Here is a 2,626-nt window from a genome sequence, read left to right as displayed (position 1 = left end):
TCAGAAGTACGACCATAACCTCAGACAGAAATGAATGGTTCCTCCTAACATGTCACATGGTTAGAGAGGTATCATTGCCGACTCCTTTAGGGTTCCTTGTTCACCTCTGTACAGCCATATCATCAAGAAAACATTTTAAAATATGCTACAGAAAATGGGAAGGGTTTGAAATGGATGAGGAGTTTCTCCAGTCTGTCCTGAAATTGTTAAAATGGTCATTTGAATGCTAAACACTGGCCACGCAAAGCTTTAACCCTTCGTGCTGATTCCAGCTAGCACTTCAAATCCCAAGCTCGCTAACTGGATAAAAAACAATATGCAGCATTGGGAGAGCGGAGAAAAATATTTTGCAACAAAAGCCATTCAGTGTTAGAAGACATTTAGATCCTGTGCAACCAATGAATGTGGTTACTGAAACAGTCAGCCGCCTTGTGTCTTCCTGAAAAAGGCAGGATATAAATGTAAATAAAGAAATAAATAAATTGAGTAATTCTTGAGTTAAGTGCTTGACCCACAAATATTGGACTCAAGCATGAATTAATTTCTTTAAAATGTTTATCTCACATATTCTCAGGCTAGGTTTTAGCAACACTTCAGAAAGCAATAGAATAATGAATAATTAAAACACTGTAACTAGCAGTACATTTAAAACACGCACACAAATGTAATTAAAAGCACATTTATTAATTTATTTAGAATATTTCCATGCTGCTGTTTCAGAACCATTAAAAGCAAGCCATGGGGCATAAACAGCCTGTAACTATAAAACAGATCTCAGACCAGAGCAGACCATTAAAAAAATCTGGAAAGGTAAACCCCCTAATTAAAAGCCTGGGTTAAAAATGTGATTTGGCCTGGTGCCTAAAAGACATTCAAGTAGGCATCAGGCAAACTTCAATAGAGAAGGTGTTTCAAAAACAGAGTGCCACCACATTAGTAGCACTGTCTCTAGTCACCACCTGCCTCTCCTCTTAAGGTGGAGCACCGACAGCAGAGCTTGAAAGGTAGGTATAAACTGGTGAACTGAATAGTACCAGAGGAGGGAGTTCTCAGTCATCCTATCCCCAAGTTGTTTAGAGTCTTGAAGGTAAGAGTCAACACTTTGAATCATGCCTGGAAACAGATGGGTAACTAGTGCAAATCTTTTAGCACAGGAGCAATACCAACCCTGTTACCAGTTCCTGACAATAGCCTGGATGCTACATTTTGAACCAGTTGTTGATTCTGGGCCATTTTCAAAGGTAGCCCTGTGTAGAGCACCTTTACAGTGATCTAATTAGTGGTGCCTCACCCCAAATCCTTATCCCCATGCTTTCATGTAAATGTTAAATAGCATGGGGGACAAAAATGGAACCCTATGGGACCACACAGCATAAATGCCACTGCTTAACATCATCCCCCAGAACTAGTTTTTGCCTGTCAAGTTAGAGCTTAATCTCCAAAACACAGTGCTCCCCCAGTTGTAAGCCAACTGGCATATTCAGAAGGATACCATGGCCCTGTCCAGGAGAAACAACAGGGTCACATACCTATCACTCTCCTCCTGAAGGCCATCAGTCAGGGCAACCAAGACCATTTCTTTTTCAAACCCAGGCTGCAATCCAGATTGAAATGGGTCTAGATGTCTCCTTCTGAAGGAAGACTACCTGATGTTGCATTGCCACTGCCCATTCAAACGTGTTGCCTCAAACTAGAATGTTAGCCACTGGGTGGTAGTTTAGGCCACTTGGGTCCAGAATTCAATTCTGCCTTGAATTGTTATCAGCTGTTTTGAAAGTTCCCTCTCCCTGGTTGATTGCGATTATCCAGTGAGGAGAAATGTCCTTTGCTTATGGAGGCTGAATTCTTCATAGTGTCTAGTGTGGAGTTCTGGTATGAAGTGTTTCCAGAGCTGAACCCTGCACTCAAATGAAGGTCTGATTTTGAGCCATTTCAAAAAGTCTGCAAGCCTGAATTGATTAGCTGAAGTTTTATGCTCTCCAGAATATAAGTCTTTGATGCTGAAAAGTGAAAGGCTAGGGCTAAACTTTATGCCACATGGTTAAACTGCTGAGCAATTGGTTAAAAAAATCTGCTCTGGGAGACTAATACAGTAGTCAGAACATTTTTAGTTCTATGATGTAACATCTCTTCTGCTTTACTGTAAATGATGCGGGACTTTGCAATCAGTGCCTGTTTTCCAAATGAAGTGCTGTAATATTTAGTAGACTGAATTTTCTATGAAGTTAGCACATTTGGTTCTTAATTCAGAACATTTCACAACTTTGTAGGCACACATCTCCACCTAGTAATCGCTTATGACTTAATGGGTGGCTCAATTTCCAGTTCCTACTTTTTATTTTTAGCCAGGTTTTGCCAAGTGGAAAGTTTTGCCTCCTCGGTGTTAGAGAACAGTGACTGCCCCGCTTCTACTGCTATAATAAAAGAACCCATGGCTGCCATGGGAAACTACTGGACACTGCTACTGACATCAGAGCAATGAGTAATTCTTTGAAGAGTATGTACATATCTACCATTCATCACATTAATACATCATAATGGAAAAAAGCACCTAGCAGCCTGCTTCACCCAGAACATCCTAGCAACAAAAAAGCTTTCTTCTAACCTCATTCTTAATTGAACAGTG

Source organism: Sphaerodactylus townsendi, linkage group LG04 (genome assembly GCF_021028975.2).
Source record: "Sphaerodactylus townsendi isolate TG3544 linkage group LG04, MPM_Stown_v2.3, whole genome shotgun sequence".
NCBI classification, from domain to species: domain Eukaryota; kingdom Metazoa; phylum Chordata; class Lepidosauria; order Squamata; family Sphaerodactylidae; genus Sphaerodactylus; species Sphaerodactylus townsendi.
Note: the sequence above shows the minus strand (reverse complement) of the source record.